This window comes from Hyperolius riggenbachi, chromosome 6 (genome assembly GCF_040937935.1).
Source record: "Hyperolius riggenbachi isolate aHypRig1 chromosome 6, aHypRig1.pri, whole genome shotgun sequence".
NCBI classification, from domain to species: Eukaryota; Metazoa; Chordata; class Amphibia; order Anura; family Hyperoliidae; genus Hyperolius; species Hyperolius riggenbachi.
In genome coordinates, this window is record NC_090651.1 from 286,208,008 (window position 1) to 286,233,466 (window position 25,459).

Genomic DNA, 25,459 nt, shown 5'->3' on the forward strand with positions numbered 1-25,459 from the left:
AAAAATGGCTTGAAAGCATTACTGCATTTATCCTGATCTGGCTGAAAAAACAGTGGCAGAATATGCTGCAATACCAGAGGAAATGCAGTAGTGGTGTAATGTGAAAAGAAAGAGGTGTAAAACATCTAAAAAGAAAATATATGACCTCTGCACATCCTGAGAGTGCTTTGTAGGAGTTTAGGGAGTAGTTTTACAGCAATTACTATGGATTACTGTGCAATGTCAGCGCTTGATCTCTGCAGATTTAGGAGCGAAAATGTAGAAGATGAAGATAAAGGAAAAGGAAAACCAGAAGAGAAAAGCTCAGAAGAGTCACGGGAGGAAAATGGCAGCAGCAATAAGTTCCTCAGCCAGCAGCCAGAAAAAGTTCAAGCAAATCCATCTCTCAGTAAACAAAATGAAAGTTTGCCTTCTTAAAAACAGAAGGTATTTGCGATTACTCAGGTTGGAGTGAGCATATGATGTCTCCACGATGCATCACTGCAATCATTGAAGGTCGTCTTGGCTGGCTGACCCCAGGTGCCGATACATGCTGCCTGACAGTGACACTAGCTCCTTGCGACGAGCTCCCCCTGCTACTTACAACAACTGGCCTCCTCCTCCTCTCTGTCTCCCCATCTGAACTGTCCCCCTGTTCTTCATCTCTTCTTGAGGCACCCACGTGACATCCATGGACACATTGTCATCATCATCAACTGCTTCACTTGTCTCAAAGACCTCCAAAACGGCACCAGCAATGGGTAGGACATCATCATCATCATCCTCACACCTTACGTCCATGTGTGTACTGACGCCTGACTGAGACATATCACGCGGTCTGACATCCTTATCGCCTTCATCTTCTGCCAATAATGGTTACGCATCACTAAATTCATCACACGAATGTGTGAATAACTCCTCTGACATATCAAGTGGAGTGGCTGTGGTGCTAGTGGTGGTGGTTTGGGCTGCTGGGTGAGTGGTGGTAAGTTGTTGTAGGGTGCCCGAATCGGAGCAGGAGGAGGTTGGTGCGTCAAGAAGGTTCCGTGCGGAAGCAGTAGAAGATGGGGTGTGCTGTGTAAGCCAGTCAACTAATTCCTCTGCATTTTGGTAGATGGTACGTGCCCTCTGAACACTGTGCATTCTTCCAAGGCCGCAGGAAATCACAGCAGCACGACCTCGAACACTTGTGGCGTAGCCTGCCTCTGCCTATCATTTTTTTATTTGGGGTACTGTGTCTGCAACAAATGAAAGGTAATGCACTGGAGATGCTACTATGTCTGCAACTGAATGTGGCAACAACGATAGCAGTAGTGGGCACAGCTCTGGGTGTAATAGTTCAAACACAATACAGTGATAACAGAGGTACTAGAGTAGTACTCGGATTGTGTCTAATGTGACACACAATTAGAGTGGACACTGGGCAGCACAGCTCTGGGTGGTTACCTGTGGACTGTGGAGTGTCGCACACATAAAAAAAAAGAACAGAAGGAACAAGTAGCCCTCAGAAGGGCTGTTTGGGGTGCTTTAACAGCAGGTCAGTCAGTGAGGGAAAAAATAAACAGGCCTAGCTTATGCTTTCCCTATCTCCAGCAATGTCTCTCCCTTCCTCTCACTATCCCAGCCAAAGACAGACTGGAGTGTGCCAGTGCGTTTTTATAGGGGGCTGGGGGGCCATGAGGGAGTGCAGGCTGATTGGCTGCCATGTGCCTGCTGACTGTGATGTAAGGGGTCAAAATTTAATCCAATGATGATGTAGGTCAAATATCACCATGTACTCATCGCTCGCAGCAAGCACAAATACCTGAACTTCGCCTAAAAAAGCTTGCAGGCGAACTGTTCTGGCCATCTCTACTGCTCATATGAAATTATTTTTTTCTTCTGAGATTTCACCAAGAGATAATTTTCTATGAAGTATATCAAATAATTTTTCAGCATTTTGCAATTGAAAAGTACCAAAATGTAGGTGAAAATGTACTATCTAAATTATTTTGAGTATTCACAGACTTCTTAGCCATTGTAACCCTACCCCACCCCCTTCCATGTCCCCCTGTTCCCCTTGCTTTGGCAATGCCTGTATGAATCCTGGTCATGCCAATTTAGCTATCTTTGATTTGATGTATTTTCTTTCTTGTTGGTGGTTAAAGGGCATTTTATTTACAAGCTGTGAAAATTTCACATAGGAGAACATGCAAGTGAAAAAGTTAATTGCATATGGGCCCTTGTCAATAAAATGCCTTTTAAAATCACCAGCAAACTATTGGAAAACTATTAGAGAATAGAGAACAGCCTCTGAGTGCAGAGTATAGATAAAACAGATCAAAGGTTTGTTTATTTTAGCTTTGGGACACTTGAAAGACTGTATCAATGAGCAGAGACAATAAAACATTACATCTACTTTTTAAGTTTTACAACTGTGTAAAATCTAAAAAATATTTTTAGGTGTAGTAAGGACTGATACAGTTGTTTATCTCATTAGTTTATTTTCACTTCAGGCTCACTTAATTTCTACAGAAAGTGATTTTTTTCCACAGGGGGCAGATCACACACACCATAATATGACTGGTATACGTTATTTATTAATTGTGCACAGAGGGGATCTCTTATCGATCTCTCTATTTGTGAAGCTCAACATATATCACAGAATCGTGAACTTGCAAGCCTGTTAAATCTGAATACATCATGAGGGTGAAAGAGTAAAACAAAAAGTGGATATACTTTTATCATAAAAGCATTCAGCACCACATAGGAGACAGATGTACCACAATTTAACAAGCTTGCAAACGGAAGTGATGTACAGTATTAACAGCCATTAGCATACAAAAAATGACCACATTTTTTTATCACCCAGAAGAACTTCAAATTCAATGTTACATGCAAATTTCAGAGGACTTGAAACTGGGCCAATCAAACCCAGTGGCAGTTGGTTATTAAACAGGCTGCCAATTAAGGCCCATTTTAAACAAAACAGAATTTGTGTGTATTTTCCATTTTTGCTAATACTTTATCATCACACATGTAATGCAAGTTAATGACAGTACATTTGACATACATTGTGCAAATTTTCATATCCAAATTTTCTGCAGAAACAAAGCGGCCTACATGTATGTTTTTTTCAGAACACACATGTGAATTGCGTCCAATGAAAGCGAATGAAAATGTGAATTTCCACTTTCCAAATGTGAAAATTTCCTGTGAATGTAAAGTAAATTACTTACAAATTCATGTAAATTAACTTTGGTTGTGTATGCATGGAAAATTTGGAATGGGCAATAGTGCCTAAAAATCACAAATAAAAGAACAATAATCAGATGCGAAAAACCACAAAACACAGACTGAAAATCCCAGGGATAAGGATGAAGGCACCGTTAGACCTGGAACCCACTAGTAGTACTTTACTAAGCCATTTCTAAGCACTTGTGATTTGAAAAGCGCTTGCTAATTTAATGCTATGGATGTAATCCCACTTGAACGATGTGAATTTATAAAAATCACCCATAACATTGCATTGCATTAGAACTTTTCAAATCACTAGAGCTTAGAAAAGGCTGCTAGTGGGTTTGAGCCCTTAGGGGCTATTACCACTAGTCATAAATTGTGGCTTTTTCACAAGCGATATTAGATGCAGAATTGCAGGCTATTGAAATCAATAGACTGCATCTGAGTTGCATGCGTGCGTGCAGACAAGAAATACATGCCGCAGTTTTACAGCACACATCCAAATCTGCCTAGCTGTGCACTGCAATGGATAGGGATGCGAATTCGCATCAGCACAGGTGCTGCGTCCATTTCCAGCCCAGTGGAAATGTGCCCTAATTGTTTAAAAGCTGCTAATTTTCATTACTTTAGTTTCACACCCATGGAAATTAGCATGTAAAGTCACATTTAAACTGCATCTCCACTGGAGAAAACTGTGGAGAAATAACACCCCACCACCTCCTGCGTCCAACATCCACAAGCGCTCTACAAATACAGTGAGGGCTTCCTTTTCCAAGGTTTTATCTGACATATTACTGAATTATAACAGCAGCAGCATAAAGACAATGCTGATGTGAGGAGAATGCCGCAATTTATTCACAAAGACTCGCTTGACATTCCTCATGCCATCTGCACCACTTCAAGGAATTTAAATTGTAGGAAGCTCACATTCAGAAACATAATGGAGCTCTGAAAAAAAATGAAAAATTCCCATTTGGAAAGTTTAGAGATTTTATGGCAATCGTCCATTTTTTTCTGTTCCTTCTTGATGATAAGAGGACAGTGTGTACTGGTAATCAACAAGCAGAGATCCACAGCAGCGTCATCTACAAGGATACATGCCAGAAAATCTGCCCACAAAAGCCACAGACACAATGGTGCAGTGCGGTGTAACGTGCGCTTTGTAACACGGCTTACTGTGCTGCAATGCACCACCTATGTGATGGTCACAGTGCGGCGGGAACACTGCGGTATAACAGGTTGAGGTATAATAACACACTGCATGCTATATGTAACCGCTAAACGCGCACGTTAATGTAAGAATCTGTGACGCTCTTGCAATGTAAGCTCCTCATTTACTTAAGAACAAGTGTTACAGCAGAAGACTATATGCAGAGTTCTCCCTTAAGATATAGATTCTGGTGAACATCTTGCTCGGAAAAAGTTCTAATTGACAAGTTGTTCAGTCTGGGAAGTGCCAGGATACATTCTGTGACTTTCAGAACAATCAGAGTTTCCATGAAATAGCAGGAAACAGGTTCCTGGAAGTCCAAGTATGGTCTTGGGTTCCTGTCATGTGGAGTGGATGGGATGTCAATCATACAAGCCAATAGAAAGCTCATACTTTGACTAACACCCATCATCCACCCACAGCCCACCTACAGTGGGTTGTGACTAATTAACACTTGTTAAGCTGTTACAGACTACCCAGCAAGCTCATGGTGAACCAGAACTCATTGGAGTGTGTAAGGGGCTACAAAGGACCAAAAAGCCCTCCTGCTTTAAGTTGGCTGGGTAGTCTGTAACTCTGGGTGTTTCAACTCCTACTTCATAGAGCCACATCAATCCACGCCATGCACTAATGAGGATCAACCAACCCGAAACAGTCTGTAAGCATGTTGTAACGATTGGTGTCAGCAACCAGAGAGAGAATCTGATCCTTGGCGATCCGCAGTATCCCCAAGAATACAGATATACCCGATTATTGAGGATCTGCGGAATCGTCAATAATCAGATATGTCTAACCTCTAGACACCGGGGAGAGTGTAAGTGTTTGGTGCAACAGTAACAACTCTGAGTAAAGACCACCAGCGGAGCTGGCGGCCTTTACTCCCGAGGAATTCACCCCTGAGCGGTGGGTGATATTCCTGTAGCCTGTGGACTCCTGAGCGAGGGACCAAGGCTGGAACGCAGGAAGCCCTGCTGCTAATATGTAAGGCTTTGCCCTGAACTGGGCTAACGTAACACAGTAATAACACAACCTAGTCTGGGTGTGAGGTCCGTATTCACAACACCCTGGAACTAGTCTGGAGTATAACATAAATGATAATACAGATCCCTAGTCTTGGGTGTGAGGTCCGTATTCACAACACCCTGGAACTAGTCTGGAGCATAACATAAATGATAATACAGTTCCCTAATCTTGGGTGTGAGGTCCGTATTCACAACACCCTGGAACTAGTCTGGAGCATAACATAAATGATAATACAGTTCCCTAGTCTTGGGTGTGAGGTCCGTATTCACAACACCCTGGAACTAGTCTAGAGAATACACAGAGGATACACAGTATTCCTAGTCTGGGGTGTGAGGGCCTTGATCTCAACACCCTGGAACTGGTCTAACAAATAATACCATACAATTAGTACTTTAAGCTATCAAGAATCTAACTCAGTGTGGATTCCCAGCTCCAGCCGGTTCTGGCACACTGTCGGGTCTAGCTAAGGTCTGAGTGCCTTCACGCAAGTGTTAGCAATGGCAGACAACCAGCAACTGACAAGCAGCAGAATATATAGTTGCTGGACTCTGCTGCCCCGCCCGAACCATTCAGCCAATCATGAGTCCTACAGGAGTCAGCTGACCTTCCTGATCAGCTGACACTTCCCCTGCTGGTATAAAGGTCCTGCATTCAGGCCCGCGCGTGCATAGCTCTCCATCTGTCTAGGTGCACTAACAGACCCAGCCACACCAAGCACACGCCGCCGCATGCAAGCAGCCGCTTTGCTGTCAGGACATGCAGCGGCTTTTCCGCATTCCACCATACTACCAGACACGTGTCCATGCGTGCAAACCGCCGCTTTGGACGCGGAATCAGCCGCCTCGTTCTTGGCATATGCGGCGGCTTTTCCGCGTTTTCTCACAGTACCCCCCCCCCTGAGGAGTGGACTCCGGACATCTCCTTCCTGGCTTTCCAGGACGTAAGTTAGAGAATTTTCCTTTTATCTCATACTCAGGCCGGCCATCAATCCACCCAGGGAGGGAGGGAGTGGAATCCACCTGCAGCGCTGACCCGGGCAGGGACACAGGAAATGATTTTTTGTCAGCCTGTTTTTTTGGTGGTAGAATGGTTTTGGGCCAAAAACCCCTGTCTAAAGTGTCTGCTTTGGGGCTTTTGCTATCAGATTTATGCATGAGAGGAAACCGTGAGGAACAGGAACCATTAGAAATAACTGTACACTGTCCTGCCTTTCCTGCGACCTGTATTCTGGTTTTATCCACCTCACCCTTCTTTAAACAGTGCTCATGACAATGAGCTGACCAGTTCAGTAACTGTCCTGAAGCCCAGTCAATCAGTGGAGAGTGGAGTTGCAACCAGGGCATACCGAGAACAACAGCAGACCCTTTCATCGGCAGGACTAGGAACTGTAAACTCTCTTCATGCACTGCCCCTAAACAACATGACAGTAGGGGGGTTTGGGAAAGAAACTGGGCACTGCGCAATGGAGAGTCGTCCACTGCAGTGACCGAAATCTGCCGGTCGGGTGTAGATAACGGTATCCCCAGACTTTTGGCAAAATCGTAGTCGATGAGGTTCGCTGACGAACCCGAGTCCACCATGGCTTTTGCGGACTTGGTCCGACCTTCCCACGTAACCGAACAAGGAAGGATCAGCCGACCATCGTTCAGGGATGAACCCTGCTCACCTATGATTTTGACTAATCCTAGGCGATAGCTTTTGTCTGGCCTAGTGGAACCATGTAAAGCGTTCGTCTTTGGGCTCCTGCGACTCTTTTCCCCCAGATTCAACCTTGTGTACCCAATTTGCATAGGTTCGCCTGGAGGTGAGGGAGACCGAGAAGAGTCGTGTAAGATAGATCTTCTGGCCACTCTACCACGAATCTGTCTCTGGTGGCGCAAACGGCGATCTATCTGTATGGCCAAAGAGATTGCCTCATCCAATGATTCGGGCTCAGGATGGCCTATCATTACCTCATGAATATTATCTGACAATCCGGCCAAAAAACAGTCTAGGAGGGCGAATGCGTCCCATCTAGCTGAGACTGCCCACCTCCTAAACTCCGCAGCATAATTTTCCACCAGACCTTTGCCCTGACGCAGAAGCTTGAGCTTCCGTTCAGAAGTCGAGGCGATGTCTGGGTCATCGTAAATTATAGCCATAGCCTCAAAAAATTCATCGACCGAGGTCAGGGCCTGATGCCCAATAGGAAGACCATATGCCCAGGTCTGGGAATCCCCTGACAACAGAGTCTTAATGAACGTAATTCTCTGTGCCTCGGTTCCCGACGAATTAGGCCTTAACTCAAAGTATGATAACACTCTATTTCTAAAGTTCCGAAAATCAGATCTGTCGCCAGAAAATTTTTCAGGTACAGGCATACGCATGTCTGTGCTAAGAGGAGATCGCACTGATTGAAGTCCTGAAATAGCCCCAAATATCTGACATATCTGGGTCTGTTGGTTCAAAACTGCCGCGGAAAGTTGGTTTACCGCGGTGGTCAGGACTTCAACATGGCTATACAGTGCGTCCATTTGGGTTCGGTCTGCCATTCTGTAACGATTGGTGTCAGCAACCAGAGAGAGAATCTGATCCTTGGCGATCCGCAGTATCCCCAAGAATACAGATATACCCGATTATTGAGGATCTGCGGAATCGTCAATAATCAGATATGTCTAACCTCTAGACACCGGGGAGAGTGTAAGTGTTTGGTGCAACAGTAACAACTCTGAGTAAAGACCACCAGCGGAGCTGGCGGCCTTTACTCCTGAGGAATTCACCCCTGAGCGGTGGGTGATATTCCTGTAGCCTGTGGACTCCTGAGCGAGGGACCAAGGCTGGAACGCAGGAAGCCCTGCTGCTAATATGTAAGGCTTTGCCCTGAACTGGGCTAACGTAACACAGTAATAACACAACCTAGTCTGGGTGTGAGGTCCGTATTCACAACACCCTGGAACTAGTCTGGAGTATAACATAAATGATAATACAGATCCCTAGTCTTGGGTGTGAGGTCTGTATTCACAACACCCTGGAACTAGTCTGGAGCATAACATAAATGATAATACAGTTCCCTAATCTTGGGTGTGAGGTCCGTATTCACAACACCCTGGAACTAGTCTGGAGCATAACATAAATGATAATACAGTTCCCTAGTCTTGGGTGTGAGGTCCGTATTCACAACACCCTGGAACTAGTCTAGAGAATACACAGAGGATACACAGTATTCCTAGTCTGGGGTGTGAGGGCCTTGATCTCAACACCCTGGAACTGGTCTAACAAATAATACCATACAATTAGTACTTTAAGCTATCAAGAATCTGACTCAGTGTGGATTCCCAGCTCCAGCCGGTTCTGGCACACTGTCGGGTCTAGCTAAGGTCTGAGTGCCTTCACGCAAGTGTTAGCAATGGCAGACAACCAGCAACTGACAAGCAGCAGAATATATAGTTGCTGGACTCTGCTGCCCCGCCCGAACCATTCAGCCAATCATGAGTCCTACAGGAGTCAGCTGACCTTCCTGATCAGCTGACACTTCCCCTGCTGGTATAAAGGTCCTGCATTCAGGCAGGGACGGATCTAGAGCAAGTTGCCCCAAGTTGCGCCTGGGGCAAGGTCAGGTTTTGGCGCCTAAACTGCCATTCCCCATCCAAATTTTTCCGCCTTTTTAAGAATTCAACAAACTGCGCCTGGGGCAAGAGACCCGCTTGCTCCCCCCTAGATCCGTCCCTGCATTCAGGCCCGCGCGTGCATAGCTCTCCATCTGTCTAGGTGCACTAACAGACCCAACCACACCAAGCACACGCCGCCGCATGCAAGCAGCCGCTTTGCTGTCAGGACATGCAGCGGCTTTTCCGCATTCCACCATACTACCAGACACGTGTCCATGCGTGCAAACCGCCGCTTTGGACGCGGAATCAGCCGCCTCGTTCTTGGCATATGCGGCGGCTTTTCTGCGTTTTCTCACACATGTTTAATTATTGTGGCTCTGACACATCATAGCATTCCAGCGGTTCTGGAGGTGTGGTTAGCTTACAGGAACAACAAAGGATAGTTTGCATGTGCAGTAGTGATGCATTGTGGGAGACTTCATATGCTTACTCCAACCTGAATCATTGCAAATACCTTTTGTTTTAAGAAGGCAAACTTTTATTAAGCTGGAGAATTTTCTATAAAAAAGATGTTTTCATAGGTTTATAGTTGAGCCTAACGTTACGTAGGATAGCTTACTGATGCTTACTTCTGTTTAGGGCTTAGTTCTGTTCATAGCTCACTGCCTTAGGCCCCTTTTACACTTGATCAGTTGGTATGCGTCAGTACGCGTTAGTGCGCGTTGGTACGCGTTTTTTCCATAGCAGTGCATTGAGAAGAAGATTTCAGTTAAAACGCGTTAAGTGTGAAAGGTGCCATAGGAAAACATGGGCATTACTTTGAAAATCAGTTTTCTTTCTGTTTTAACTGAGGGCAACTGATTAAGTGTAAAAGGGCCCTTAGCTTAGCTTAGCCTGTATGTGCTTACTTATGATCAACACAAGCTTCGGTAACTTTGCGCTATGTCAAGATATGCATTCATATTCCAATTTGCTGATTTGCTGTAACCAAGATGACTGCTGAATGAACACCTTGTATCTCTGATGCTTTGAGCGTATTACGGTCTCTTTGTGTGAATGTTCAACTGACAAGGTGTGATCCATTGATCACTGGTGCTCAATGGTATCTACAAGAAGGGCCAAACAAAAATTACAGTTAACAGTAAAAATGAACCATTCTTGTCATTGACTCATGTTTCACTGTATTCAACGCAACGCACAGATTACGTGCCCTGCCACTGTTTCTATCTGTTGTGTTTCTGCTGTCACAGGGAACCCAACGACCAATGTGAATGTAGCCTATATCTTCAGGAGGTGAGAGGGAATCAGAACGAAGAGCAACAGTCAAGGGGAAAAGAGAGGCAGCATATGTATTGTACAGGTGGCAGACTTGCAGTGGAACAATAGAGGGGACCAGAAGGACACCAAAGGAACCTTTAAAGGGATACTGTAGGGGGTCGGGGGAAAATGAGTTGAAGTTACCCGGGGCTGCTAACGGTTCCCCGCAGACATCCTGTGCCCGCACAGCCACTCACCGATGCTCCGGCCCCGCCTCCGGTTCACTTCTGGAATTTCAGACTTTAAAGTCTGAAAACCACTGTGCCTGCGTTGCCGTGTCCTCGCTTACCCTGATGTCACCAGGAGCGCACAGCGCAGTCACAGAACATACTGGGCCTGCGCAGTACGCTCCTGGTGACATCAGCGGGAACGAGGACACGGCAACGCAGGCACAGTGGTTTTCAGACTTTAAAGTCTTAAATTCCAGAAGTGAACCAGAGGCGGGGCTGGAGCATCAGTGAGTGGCTGCGCGGGTACAGGATGCCTGCGAGGGGCCATTAGAAGCCCCGGGTAAGTTCAACTCATTTTCCCCCGACCCCCCTACAGTGTCCCTTTAAGAGTAAGGGGGACTGAAAGAAGAATTAACATAAGTTAAAGTCAACTTTGTTCCCCATCTCAAGTTTACCTTAATGGTTGCACTTGTAAGGACAAATGTGTGGCTGCTCTTGTCTTAATATGCTATGGGCATGGTTTTTTTTGTACAATTGTTACAGAAAAACACAGTTGTGATACACGATGGACAGTTGTAGACAGTGGAAACACCATTGTGTTCATTGAAGATTACAAAAGTCTCAGAACGCATGAGAAGGCTGCTGTGCTTTTGAGCAGTAGAGACTGGGTGTGAAAGGTGCCATACTGCATCTGACCACCAGGGTTTGGAAGAAGAAGAAGAGGGCTGCTTGAGCAGGATTATGATGTTGGAAAAATAGATAACCTTTAATATGAGTTTCCATAAAGCTCCTGAGGAAGGCACTATCTCAAGGGTACTGTAAAATCTTGATTTCTTTGGCTTATTCAGTTATAAGTATGTTTAATTAAATCTAATCTATTCAGACAAATGAGGCTTTGAATTTAAGCAAATCAATCTTAATGCTGTGTTTATCTTTGACAATAGCTTAATAAAAGTCTGTAAAAAACTAGTATTATTTCGAATGATGTATTCATTTTTGAATGAATTAATCTACAGAATAACATATGAATGCACATTCTGAGAATTTAGATGATAGCATCTATGCTTCTCATGGTTGTAAGGTAAAATACTGAATTGAAATAATATTTTTAATGATATATTTTGCTTTGTCAGTGAGTCAAAACTTCCCAAAAGAATCTGTGGGGAGACACCTGAATACTTGCACATGGTGATGCCATGCTGTCCATGAATTCTAAGATTTTGACTTTGCATTCGTTCCCATGGCTACAAAGATGTGTTCAGCAGGTTGTGAATCAGGATGATACTATTTATCGGATGCCTTTAAAAGAGTCAAATAGCAAGCTTTCAACTCAATACATTGGTCTTTTTGAAACTATTTTTTTTCTGATATAGTCGCTGAAAAGTAAGAAAGCACAGCTTTTATACATTTGAACATCAGGAGGAGAAGCATAGATTGTTTTTTGTTGCTAATATATCATTAAGATGCAATTACAATTACATCAAAAAGAGTTATTGCATGGAGGTTTGGTAATCTTCATAGTCTTGTGAGGTATTTATAAGGTACAACTGGATCTGTTCTGACAGGACCGACAGAGATAACCACCTGGTATAACTTAGCAGAACTTTAATTAAACAAAGACATATGAGTTTTGTACAGCAGGAGACATTGGCAGCCAGGGGCGTAGCAATCAGGATAGCAGCCATAGCGGTTGCTATAGGGCCCGCGGCAGCCCTACAGGGTCGGGGGAGAGAGTTGCTGGCCTGCTGCCCAGCCTGGTGCTGGCTGCGGGGGAGGGGGGGCGGGGGACTAGGGGGATGGAAGCCCGGGGAGAGAGTTGCTGACCACCACCACCCACCATCACCCATACCTGGCCCTGGCTGGCGGCCATAATGGTACATGTGCCGGTGCTGGCTGCGGGGGGGATGGAGGCTGGTGGAGAGAGTTGCTGGCTTGCTGCCCACCACCACCCATACTTGGCCCTGGCTGGCAGCCATGATATAGTACATGTGCCTGGTGCTGGCTGCTGGGGATGGGGGCCGGGGAAGAGAGTGTTGCTGGCTTGCTGCCAACCACCACCCATACCTGGCCCTGGCCGGCGGCCATGATGGTACATGTGCCTGGTGCTTGCTGCTGTGGACGGCGGGGGCCGGGGGCAGGCTTCGACTGAGCCACCGAACCCTCAATTTTCCCATTGGTGGGCCCCGGCCGGCCCACCTCCTGGGGGCCCCAGAGCTTAGAAGGAGGGGGCACAGCGCAGGAAGGAGGGAGAGTGGGCACAGAGTGGTGGGGAGGGGGGAAGCCTCCCCCCTCCCTCTCCTAGGGCCCCCCTTCTGCGCACTTCACCCCTCCAGAATTGCAGCCAGCCAGCGGAACGGCTTAACGAGAGCCATAGCTCTGCGTGCTGCTGGTCTGGTCTTCTGCACTGACTGTCCAATCACGCTCTTGCAGTACTTCCTGTGAGAGCGTGATTGGACAGTGCAGGAGATGGAGACCAGCAGTGGCGCGCAGAGCTCTTCTCTCAGTAAGTGATTGCCGCTGCAGGCTGCAATTTTAGAGGGGGGAGCGCGGAAGGGTCCCCTAGGTGAAGGGGGAAGCTCCCCCCCTCCCAGCCGCTCTGTGCCCACTGCCCCCGCTTCCAGCACGGGGGCCCCAACTAACTGGGGACCTGCCTTTATGGGGATATCTGCCGCCAATCTAATTGCATTTTGTGGGAATATCTGCTGCCAATCTGATTGTATTTTGTGGGGATGTCTGCCGCCAATCTGATTGTATTTTGTTGGGAAATCTGCCGCCAATCTGATTGGGTTTTGTTGGGAAATCTGCTGCCAATCTGATTGTGTTTTGCAGGGCTGTGGAGTCGGAGTCGAGGAGTCGGAGTCGGGGCAATTTTGGGCACCTGGAGTCGGAGTTGGAGTCGTTGATTTAATAAACTGAGAAGTCGGAGTCGGATGATTTTTGTGCAAAATCCACAGCACTGTGAAGTATTAGACTAAGGAGTCGGAGTCGGAGCCATTTTGGGTACCCGGAGTCGGAGTTGGAGTCGTGGTTTCATAAACTGAGGAGTTGGAGTCAGAAGATTTTTGTACCGACTCCACAGCCCTGGTGTTTTGTTGGGAAATCTGCCGCCAATCTGATAGTTTTGTTGGGAAATCTGCCGCCAATCTGATTGTATTTTGTGGGGATATCTGCCGCCAATCTGATTACATTTTGTGGGGATATATGCCTCCAATCTGGTTGCATTTTGTCAAGACTACTTGGTAAATTATCATGAGGCATGTAAGTACTTGATTATTTTTATCTGAAATGTATCTGGTCGGACCTAATCTCTGCGCATAACACCGCTACTTATTGTGTTTTTTTTCTTTGTCTGCCCATGACTCATCATGACCACGGCACACCCATGTTCCAGTGCGTCGGGACACCCATCCACATGCGTGCCGCATGTGGACATGTCCTTGTTGGAGACTGTCCTCAGAAGTGCTCACAATCTATTCCCTACCATAATCATGCAAAATTTCTAGAGAACATGTGTATGTGAGCCCAAAACGGGAGGCATACAAAAAATTTGCTATGGGGCCCCATCATTTCTAGCTACGCCCCTGTTGGCAGCGCTTCCAAACAGAGGCTGTGACGGGTCCTCTCGGGGAAGACCTACCGTTAGTCTAACGATAAAAACACGATTTTTTTCCTAGTGCTGCCTAGTCATAAAATGGTATACACATTTCTCTCAAACAGACATCAAACAAATGACAGCGCCCATAGGCTGCAACTGAATTGTAGACCAACAGAGGCATGCAGAGCCCCACAGGGCTAAATACATGCCTTGAATGCAAATCAGATGCAAATCTGTAATTTGAATGCAAATTGATGCACATGGATGCAGCTAGCCATAAGTATACTTACATGAGTTTTGTACAGCAGGAGACATTGGCAGCGCTTCCAAACAGAGGCTGCACCTGAATTGACTACCTGCAATAGATGTGCAGAGAAACAAAGAAACAAAGATACAGCCTTCTAATGACCGCAGCCCAAGTCAAGAAAGCTAACATCTTTCCTAGATCCAATATATTTAGCTGAAAGCCACAAAATTGTATGATCCTGATTTAAATTTTCCTGCTTTAACTAATGGCTATCATAGTAATAATACTAGTGCTTATACCCTACTGCTACTAAAGATGTGTTCACTTGGTGTCCTCAAAATAAGTCATGTGTCCTAAAGATTTTTTGTTGAGGGGAAATCTTGCAAGAATTATGTTAAAAAGGGATCGTAGTGAAAATAACTCAATTAATAAAATTGCTTTTTTTTTTTTTTTTTATTTTTTTTTTACAATATTCATTTGTAAATTATTTAGTCAGTATTTGCCTATTGTAAAGTATTTTATTCACCTTATTTACATTCTGAAATGTATCACAGATGGCAACAACATCTTTAGCCCTGTTTATCTCTGCAGAATTGTTTTTCTTTTTTGAGAGATCTGAAGCCAGGAGAAAATATGCCTCATCCCCAGAATGCTCTGGGAGGAGCATTCAGTATAGCTACACAGTTTAGGCTAAGCATCCCACTGGCAGGGAGGGGCTACATATCAATATACAGCAAAATATATAGGAAGTGTTTCTAATGCTGAAATCAGGAAAATTGCAGTAAATATAGGTATCCTAAATAATTTACTGCATTCTACTATATGTCGTTACAGTGCCCCTTTGTAAGAAATTAGGCTAGTACATGATGTTCTCTGTTCATAGTCGACTCACTCTAGCAGTAGAGAGCATTATATACATATGTGTTAATTTCCCAAATTATAACAACATCAATAAAACATCTAATCTCTACTGTATATTACAATATCCCATTTTTAATTCTGTGTACTGTATAATACAGAATATGATAAAAAACTAAATTGATGCTTATAATAATTACCACCCTTCATAGCAATAACAAAACCCATGGGTTTCGCCTAGCAAACCATATGGAAACTTCTTTTTTTTTTTTTTTGCGTTAACAATAGTATTAGAGTCTATAAATAATAAATGTTGAAATTAAAACATGCAATGAAACATATTGTTTGAGAATTATTATTAGAAAGTAATTGACTATTATTGATATAGGAAACTCTACCTCTATTTACTGTAGCCCATTTATTTATGCCAATTACTATTTCAATAATGATCCAATCCATTACATTTAATTGTATTTTCTCTCCTCCCTCACTTTATTAAATGTTACAATATATAATACTGTAATATACCTCCACTGTGTTGTATATATTGCTTAGTCTCAATGGAATATTTTGCAATGATTTAATTTGTAAGTACAGCAATAAAATTATGTGATTTTGTTTTAATGTATATTCACTGTATGTATGCAGTTAGTAAGGGCATCCTTGAGCATTATATATTGGAAATATTTTCACCAGCTGCATGCCGCTTATATGTATGTTTTTAGGTTTTTATTAACTTGTTATATTTTTTTTATACTTTATAATGAATACTAAAGGAAATCCTCTATTAATTAAAGTGACACTGAGCGAAAAAAAATATGATCTAATGAATTGGTTGCGTAGTACGGATAATTATTAGTAGAACATTAGTTGCAAGGAAAATTGTCTCATTTCTATTTTCAGTTATATAGCTTTTTTTTTTATAACATTGCATCATTCTCTAATATTTGCAGCTTACACACTACACTCAGCATTCTAAATGATTTCACAGAGCAGGCTAATGAAGTTTTGAACTGTCCTGTGCAGAAAATAACTAAATACAGTGACAGACACTTGACATAAGCTTCAGAAGACAGAGCTCTCTGCGACTTTGAAAGTCAGAGAGATCAGTGAAGCTCTTTTGCATGGATAACAACTGGAGTTTCTTAACTTTTACTGAACCGGAAACAATATAAGACTCATATCTCTGCTGCTAATGTTTTATTTCTTGGGTGTACTACACATACAAATCATTATATCATAAGTTTGTTTTCACTTCAGATTCCATTTAATTTGACTGTATCTGTATATGTGTGCTTGATATTGATGTTGCAATGACATTGTAGCAAATTTCATAGCACAGCAGTTTGGAAGCTGGTTAGGAGCTGATCTTTGGTCCATTAGTACTATTGTTATTACAGATTTATAAAGCGTCAGCATATTTCTTGACACGTTACAGTAACAGCTGCAAAAACAAAGTGTAGAAATAATTACAGTCTATAGAAATAGAGAGATAGTACACAAGGTGAGAGGGACTTGGTGAGCTGTTGTGCTAGGATTAGGTAACAGAGAATGAGACCTAGCTGAGCAGCAACTGCATAACATGCCCTAGATTAAGCTTGCCTGACTAGGGGAAGGTTACAAGATTGAGAAACAATCAATGGGCTCTATGCGTCTACCTAACTTGCCAGCGATAAGTGCAGGTGAGTTCTAAAATTACACAACAGGACTGTTACCTAATTCAATTGCATTTAGCACCAGGTTGGGCAGTTAAAAACTAACTTGGGTGATGTAATTCTCATTCGTTGAAACCAAGTGGCAATGGGGAGCCCCGATGTATTCCTGACAAGTATAGAACCGGCAAGAAGAAGGGGTTGCAGATGTCACAGTGACCAGTGGCATTTCTGGTAGGTTGTTGCCAAAGTGATGGTAGCAACGAGAAGTGGCAGAGCTTGGTGCCTAGGAGGAAATTTCAAAATTAGACAAGAAGAAAGAAATAAAAGAAGAAAGTTTTTCTATTCCCTAATAATGTTTATTGTTCTGTTCTTAACAATAAAAAGGTAGTGACTCTCAATAGTGATCCTCTATACCTATTTATCTGGAAGGGGCCAGACATCTATGGATCCCCGAGGACATTTGCACTCCACCTCCCTCTTGGAACAGGAGGATGGATTAGTAATTAAAAAAAGTAATTTATAGTGCATTTTACTCTCTGAGAAATGTACATTTACATGTATGTTTTTTAAATTTTACAATGTTTTGTGATAGTTGACCTTTAAAAAGCTAGTTGTGTACATTCCACTATAGGAAAAGAGCAGCTGATATCATATGGTAATGCAGACAGTCAGCATAAGCCCTACGTTTCTCTTTTTTTTCTTTTCATTTACATGGGCTTTAACTTTAAACAAGCAGGTTTTATTTCAAAAAAAAATGTTTCATCAAACATTCAGTTTTGATAGATTGAGTCCAAAACAGGAGGCAAAGTGTAAATCTCTCTCTATATATACCCTATGTCAACTTTCATTGTATCAATAGTGTTCAGAGTGTAAGAAAAGCAAGTGGATGCATTGTACACCACTACCTATGTTGTATATACCTTCTCCTTACACCTTACTGATTAGCATTCAGTTCACACGTAGGTCTCTGATCCGAACCTTATGCAAAATCACAGCTGTCTACCTTCTGCCCAGGTAGATGTGTACCCAAAAATATATAAGTTGTGATTGGTTGTAATATAACACCATCTAAAATAGGAGGATCTTCCTTTTGACAGATATCAGTTATCTAGGAAGACTCCATTTCTGTCAGTTAATTACCATCTGCTCTTTAATAATAAATAACGAATTACATCACTAGGGACTAAATTATGTTAAATTTTATGTATGCATAAAAATAGATCTCACAGCTCCATGACAACTCTGTCTGATGTTTGCAATACACCCTACTACCGACAAGTGTTCCTGATTGCCTTGAGGGTTTTGTTATAAGCAGTGGCAATGTAGAAAATGAAATAATAATAATAAATATCTGCAGCCATTCATATTACAAAGATTTGTACAGATTAAATCAGCTAATTATTAAGCATTAAAATGTTGTATTATACTATGATGATGCATAGTATACTTAATGCTATTAAAGTTAAAAAACATTACATTACACAATAGAGTGTTGTACATTTTTATTCTAAACTTTAAAAAAAAAATGATTTTGTTTGTCCGCATTAGAGAGACTGTTCCTTACTTCCTGACGCTGTGACTTCTATAGAATTTTGTATTTTTACTATGAAAGCTGCTAGTCCTAATGACCTAAATTAACCACAACATCTTGGAAACAATGGGGTTGAATCACAAAATGTTTTTAGTATATTATCTCTCCTTATCTCGTAATTTACTGCATCTCTTTTTATTTGCCTTAAAGTGTCCCAGAGACAGAAAAAAAAAGTTCCTCCAGCCCCATGTCCATGGATTGCTCCCACGCTGCCATCCTCCGCTGCCTGCAGCTCCGGTACCGGATCCCGTAACTTTCTCCAGTTGTAACAGATCTGCGCAAGAGAAGTGCGCCCTCAATGTATCTCTCTGGAGGACGGCAGCGTGGGAGCGATCCGTGCGCATGTGGCTGAAGGAAGCCACAGGTATGTGTTTTTTTTCCTCGTCTCTGGTTTCCTTTAACTCATGATTTATCTCTCTTTATCTGCCTTAACTCATGATTTAGCTCTCTTTATCTGCCTTAACTCAGGATTTCTCTCTAGTTACCTGCCTTAAGCCTCATACACATGCCTGACTTAAGTGTACGCATGTGTACGGCAGCTGGCAACCCTCGACCTTCAGCAACACCGGGTGGATCTACTCAACCTCAACCTGATCTCCCACTGATCCCATTGTTTGTGCCACTCCTCCACCCGCCATGAGACGCCATGCACATGCCGCACGTCGTCTCTCCGTCGTCCCCCACATAGCAACACAGTGCGTTGTCAGCTACACAGCTGACATGCATGTGCAGTCCGGCCCAGGGATGCCACCTAAGGCCCGGTTCACATTAGCGGTTGCTATCCGGAATCGCCGTGCCGGAGCCGTGCCGGAGCCGGACCGCATGCGGACCGGACGAAACGGACGCACGGCATAGCAATGAAAGTCTATGCGACCGTTCACATGCGTCCGTTTCGTCCGGACCGGAGCCGGACCGGATCCGGACTCCGGCGTCCGTTCCAACATGCGCTATTTTTTGGTCCGGCTGGTCCGGCTGACGTATCCGGACCGGAGCCGGAATGTTGCATCCGGCCAATGGAAACCAATGAGAACCGGAGAGCACACAACACACTGGCTATAAAAACCGGATGTTATACCACACTTCCTATGCTGACTCTATGGTATGGTGGCCATTTTGGATGGGGACCACATGGCACCAGCGTTCACAGAGTGGAGCAGCAGTGACTTCATGCTGGAGCTGTTTGGCAGCAACATGTCTGACGATATGTCTGATAACGAGGGGGTGAGGCCCTACACATCAGAAGACCTCATCCTACAGGTGCAGCAGGTACCAGCCCTGTGGGACAAGGGGGATGCGGACCACAGCAACATCAAAAAATGCAGAGGCCTGTGGAAAAAAATTGCCAAGCTGTATGTGGAGGACTTTGAGCACTTGAGCAAGAGACAGCAAGGCACAGAGGGTATGTTGACTAGAAGTTTTTTGGGGGGCTTGTGGTTAGCTTGTGATGTATTCCACTTTTGCTATGGATTTGTGTCACCCACGTGTTGCCCACCCACCCGTGGCCCAACCACCTGTTCCCCACCCACCTGTACCCCACCTGTGATGTATCCCACCCACCTGTGATGTATCCCACCCACCTGTACCCCACCTGTGATGTATCCCACCCACCTGTACCCCACCTGTGATGTATCCCACCCACCTGTGATGTATCCCACCCACCTGTACCCCACCTGTGATGTATCCCACCCACCTGTACCCCACCTGCGATGTATCCCACCCACCTGTGATGTATCCCACTCACCTGTACCCCACCTGTGATGTATCCCACCCACCTGTACCCCACCTGTGATGTATCCCACCCACCTGTGATGTATCCCACCCACCTGTACCCCACCTGTGATGTATCCCACCCACCTGTACCCCACCTGCGATGTATCCCACCCACCTGTGATGTATCCCACCCACCTGTACCCCACCTGTGATGTATCCCACCCACCTGTACCCCACCTGTGATGTATCCCACCCACCTGTACCCCACCTGTGCTGTATCCCACCCACCTGTACCCCACCTGTGATGTATCCCACCCACCTGTGATGTATCCCACCCACCTGTGATGTATCCCACCCACCTGTGATGTATCCCACCCACCTGTGATGTATCCCACCCACCTGTGATGTATCCCACCCACCTGTACCCCACCTGTGATGTATCCCACCCACCTGTACCCCACCTGTGATGTATCCCACCCACCTGAACCCCACCTGTGATGTATCCCACCCACCTGTACCCCACCTGTGATGTATCCCACCCACCTGTACCCCACCTGTGATGTATCCCACCCACCTGTACCCCACCTGTGATGTATCCCACCCACCTGTACCCCACCTGTGATGTATCCCACCCACCTGAACCCCACCTGTGATGTATCCCACCCACCTGTACCCCACCTGTGATGTATCCCACCCACCTGTACCCCACCTGTGATGTATCCCACCCACCTGTACCCCACCTGTGATGTATCCCACCCACCTGTACCCCACCTGTGATGTATCCCACCCACCTGAACCCCACCTGTGATGTATCCCACCCACCTGTACCCCACCTGTGATGTATCCCACCCACCTTTGATGTATCCCACCCACCTGTGATGTCTCCCACCCACCTGCGATGTACCCCACCTGTGCACATAAAACATACACAATGACCAATTATTAAACATCAATTTATTGTAAAAAATTAAGACATTTAAAATCACTTAAAAACTTGAAACTCCAAAATAAACACATTTCAACAAAACATTAAAAACCAAACATTCACCCTCGTCCTGGTGGTGTGGTAAAATAAAGTCTCAGTTGGTCCCTGTTCCGCAGTGACACTACCCTTGGCCTGGTTGCATACCTCCACAGGGGCATTAGTGGAAGCACATTCGGGGGTTCCGGAGTCTCTCTTTCCTCCTGCCGCACAAAGTTGTGGAGGATGCATGCTGCCTTCACCACGACAACTGCGTTGCCCGGTTTCAGCAGCATGGGCGTGTGGAACACCCTCCACTTTGACACCAGGATCCCAAATGTGCACTCCACCATTCTCCTTGCACGGCTCAACCGAGCATTGAAGTGTAGCTGGCTGGCATCAAGTCCCCTGTCTGGGTACGGATGCATTACATGGTCGGACAGGGCGAAGGCCTCGTCCCCCACAAACACATAGGGGTAGGCTGGTGCCCTTGTCCCAGGCCAGGGTCTGTCACGGGGGAGACGCAGTCTGCCTTCCTCCATCAGCCGGCAAAGGGTCGTACGCTGGAAAATTCCAGAGTCATTGGAACTACCGTACGACCCCACGTCCACGTACACAAACTTGTAGTCCGCATCTGCCACTGCCATTAGAACAATGCTGAAGTATTTTTTATAGTTGAAATAATGGCTGCCACTCCCCACGGGTTTCTGAATCCGGATGTGTTTCCCATCCAGTGCGCCAACACAATTAGGAAACTTGCACTCGGTCCAGAAGCCCTGGGCGATCTCCTCCCATTTCGTGGTGTCTGGCACAGGCATGTATCTGGCCCTCAGTCGCGTCCAAAGGATCCTCGAAGTCCTCACGACGATGCCTGCCACCGTGCTCTTCCCAATACGAAATGTGACATGTAGCGATGTATATGTTTGTCCAGTTGCGATGTACCTACAAGAGAAATAATCGAAATCAATTTTTCATGTCGTTACAGGAGAAAGGTTCAAGACAAGGTGGCGCAATATACGTGATGCATACGTGAAATGGCTACGGAAGAAAAAACTTGCCGAACGAAGTGGCAGTGGCGGGGGAAAGCGACAAAAAGACTACCAATTTGCCAAGCAATTGTCTTTCATCAATGCAAGCCTGGAACCTAGACTGTAAGTACCACTACTGTGGGCAGGAACTGAGAGCTCATTTTAGCAGACAACTACCATGACTTCGGCCATGTATTGCTATAAACTGGCCTCAATTCCCATGGCTAGCGAACTTTTCTCACAAGCTTTATCAAATGTTTGGTAGAAACGGTTGATAAAGTGTTTGCTAGTGTTTGCTAGCTCTGTGAATTGACGCCACATGCTGTTTGGCACACCAATAAATATTGTTTTTATCTACAGGACTGAAGACAATTTGGAGCAAGAGGAACCGACACAGGAGGCACGGTTCAGCAGTGAGGAGAGCTTGGTGGATGATGACGTCGCCGATGTAACCTATTTCCCCGAGGAGAGGAGTAGGAGGAGGGAGTCCTTAGCTATCCCAGCTCTCTCCTTTGATGATGACTTGGGAGAAGAGAGCTTGGATGTTGAGGTTGCAGGACCGAGTGTGGAAGAAGCTGCACCTCCACAATCGACCGCTATGGAAGCTCCCGGGGAACAAGAACAAAGTGAGGAGCACCGAGAGACTGCAGCACAACCAGCGCGCAGGGCAACCCCGACACAGGCCAGAGGACGGGAAGATGCTGCCACACCACCAGTGAGGACCACCACACCAGTGAGGCGTCGAGGTACCCTCCCCCCAACAAGGAGAGAGACAGAGTCCGAGATGTCCGGGGCTGTCTCCGGACTTCTCGGGATTCTTCAGAGCCACCAAACTCTCATAACCCGGCAGTTGCAAGATGAGGACAGGGGCCATATCATGGAGCAGTACAAGTCCCACATCACTTCACTGCAATGTGAGCTCGACGCTGTACATGGGCACTACAGGGACGAGCTTAAAATGATGCATGAGATGCACAGAGGAGAAATCGACCAACTGCGTGCGCAGCATCATCAGTCGGTGGGCCAGCTGCAGAACATGATGCAGCAAATGCATCAACAAAGCAAGGAACTACTGAAATTGCAGGCACACCCGTGTTTTCACACTGTGATGTCTCTAATACCATATTTGGAAAAGGTGCCTTCCCAAAACATGATGGCGTGCCATTCCACTTTGCTGGAGGTGATCAAACAGCACATGGACACGCCATTATTGCAACCACCAATTTTTAGACCCCCACAACCAACAGCGGTGCCCACCTGGCAATCATCACAGATGTACACCGGCTACAGAGGCAGTCAATATGGGCCACCGCTGTCAGGGTCCAGCTCATCCACGACCAGCACCCAAGAGAGTCCAGATTTCCAGGCAGCAACTCCCACCTTTTCTAGTAGTGGTGCAGATACAATTTGAAAAAAAAAGTCAAATTGTTCCTGGACATGCTCCTCTGAATACCTCCGATCCTCGGAGGAAGGATACCATCACAGGGCTTTTTAGCCCAACCTTTTCCCTGCCCCATCTCCTTCAACCAAGGTTCAGAGGTCAGACTTGAAGTGACAAAAGACACAGGGAGATCGGGAGCCCGATCTGGTGTATTACCGTTGGAATAGCGTCAGGTTAATATTAGAGTAAGAGTAATACTCACAAGTGTGGGTTGCTGTAGGCAACCACTTGTCTCAGCATGTGGGGGAGTACCGCCCTCACTCGGCCTTTTACCGTCCGGTACGGTCGTCGCTCCAGAAAAAATCAAATACGACAGGGTGTTCCTGGTATCTGTAGGTCCTCTAGGAGGATATAGCATCAGCTTAGGGGTAGTTGGAGGCGCCCGTGTAGGATCGGGTGGACTTATGCTAAAGTCCCTGAGTTGTATGCGTGTATGTGGATACTGATATCACAATTCAATATTTATAGAGATAGCCTACCTTATTAGTAGTAATCATACCGTATAAAAGAAGTTCAGAGTTTATTTGTGCACAAATAAACTCTGAACTTCTTTTATACGGTATGATTACTACTAATAAGGTAGGCTATCTCTATAAATATTGAATTGTGATATCAGTATCCACATACACGCATACAACTCAGGGACTTTAGCATAAGTCCACCCGATCCTACACGGGCGCCTCCAACTACCCCTAAGGTTCAGAGGTGTTCAGATGACCATGTCAGGGAACTTTTGGTTTTGCTGGACTTGAACTTTAGGGCCTGGTGCCCCCGAAAGACACTACCTGGGTCACAACCTTGTGCCTGTTGCACTGCACCTGTAGTCATGCACCTGTCCCTTTGATTCCTCTTGTTCCTTACTTTGTTGTTCCTAATCACTTGCACAAGACCCTTGGAGCCATGGGTGAAGGACACCTTCACTGGTCGGTGAGAGGCCTAGCCTTTTCACTGACCTGTGTCCTTCATCCATGGCTCAGAGGGTCATGTGCCAGTGGTTAGGTTTTTGAAGCACTTCAATTTATTAGGGCCTGGTGTCCCCGAAAGACACTACCTGGGTCACAACCTTGTGCCTGTTGCACTGCACCTGTAGTCATGCACCTCTGCCATCGGTTCCTCTTGTTCCTTACTTTGTTGTTCCTAATCACTTGCACAAGACCCTTGGAGCCATGGGTGAAGGACACCTTGACTGGTCGGTGAGAGGCCTAGCCTTTTCACTGACCTGTGTCCTTCATCCATGGCTCAGAGGGTCATGTGCCAGTGGTTAGGTTTTTAAAGCACTTCAATTTTAGGGCCTGGTGTCCCCGAAAGACACTACCTGGGTCACAACCTTGTGCCTGTTGCACTGCACCTGTAGTCATGCACCTCTGCCATCGGTTCCTCTTGCTCCTCACTTTGTTCTTGTTCCTAACCACTTGCACAAGACCCTTTGAACCATGGATGAAGGACACCTTGACTGGTCTGTGAGAGGCCTAGCCTTTTCACTGACCTGTGTCCTTCATCCATGGCTCAGAGGGTCCTGTGCCAGTGGTTAGGTTTTAGAAGCACTAATAATTTAGGGCCTGGTGTCCCCGAAAGACACTACCTGTTGTCCTGCTCCTCTGCCATCGGTTCCTCTTGCTCCTCACTTTGTTCTTGTTCCTAACCACTTGCACAAGACCCTTGAAACCATGGATGAAGGACACCTACACTGGTCGGTGAGAGGCCTAGCCTTTTCACTGACCTGTGTCCTTCATCCATGGCTCAGAGGGTCCTGTGCCAGTGGTTAGGTTTTAGAAGCACTAATAATTTAGGGCCTGGTGTACCCGAAAGACACTACCTGTTGTCCTGCTTCTCTGCCATCGGTTCCTCTTGCTCCTCACTTTGTTCTT